The sequence below is a fragment of the Nothoprocta perdicaria genome, unplaced genomic scaffold (genome assembly GCF_003342845.1).
Source record: "Nothoprocta perdicaria isolate Ctin4 unplaced genomic scaffold, notPer1 scaffold_73, whole genome shotgun sequence".
NCBI lineage: Eukaryota > Metazoa > Chordata > Aves > Tinamiformes > Tinamidae > Nothoprocta > Nothoprocta perdicaria.
The window spans coordinates 1,666,625-1,667,876 of record NW_020456010.1 but is presented as its reverse complement, the minus strand read 5'-3'; positions in this window follow the sequence as shown (position 1 = coordinate 1,667,876).

Here is a 1,252-nt window from a genome sequence, read left to right as displayed (position 1 = left end):
CATGGTGGAGGAGAGGGTATTGTACAAGCAGAGTGATCTGAATTTTGAACAAAGCAGGAAAYGCCACGCAAGTCTCAGCCTCACTTTCAATATGAGAGAGAAACGGCAAAAGCAGTTTCCTAAGCAGCTTCTTAGTAATTCTCCAGAACTTGTTTTTTTTTGATCTAGCCACTTAACCTTTACAATGTGTCTATTTTGACAGGCCAGAGCAAATCACTGAGTTTTGTTTTGTTCTTGGCAGTTTGACATGATAACAGAGTTGCTGGTTYCCCAGGTGAGGCATGTGCACCTGTAGGACCCSAGCCCTGACCCACCAGCACAGCTCYTGCCAAGTCACACTCAGCGATGACCCTCAACCTGCACCAGCACCACGCAGCAAAGCTAAAGCTTCATAGTGACACCCAACKACACAACCCCTGGGAGAAACTGAAAGTGGAAACACACTGCTCAGCAAAAACAGATCTTTCTGTACTACAGACTACTCTCAACACAAATATGGTTAAAAAAAACATACCACAGTAATCTGACAAGTATGACACTTCAAGCAGGAAGCTTTAATAAATGAGGAAGAAAAGCTCTTCACAAAGAGATTTTCTCCAGAACTCATCTGTAACCAGTGTAAAAACAGCAAATGGACAACAAATAAAGTAGCTTCATTGCTAGGAAGATGCTATAGTCTTGGCTTCCAAAAGTGAGCAAATAACCATGTCTCCTTAACATTACTACACAACTATTACTGCTAGTACCAGCGATCATTACAATACTAAGTCCAGAGACCTACGCAAGCATAGAAAAAAAGAAAGACCATCGAATGACTTCAGACAAGATTCTTAATTTCAAATTATTCTCATGCATATGTCAAGTGTCACCTTTAAGAGATAAAAACCTCTCTGGCATACCCAAATTAAGGCTCAGCAAATAAACACGCTGCAGCACCCGCTAACAATAAGAGCTGAGCCTGCCCGCGACAAGGTGTTAGGTCTGTTATCTGGAAGGTTCAACTCCGCTACCCACAGGAGYGCTTGAGAAGCCAAAATTAAAGCAAACTGCCCTGTCAGCCGCGTTTCTCCACCACCTCCCGGCGCTTCGATAACCACGGCACCACATTTCCCGAGAACGGAGAGGCCTCGCTGCTACCTGCACGCCTCTCCGACGGGACCGCCGCACCGTTGGGCCTCGAGAAACAGAAGCGAGGCGACCAGGCGCTGCGCGGGGAAGGGCCCCGTGCCCTCGGGCTCCCCGCGCCCGGGCC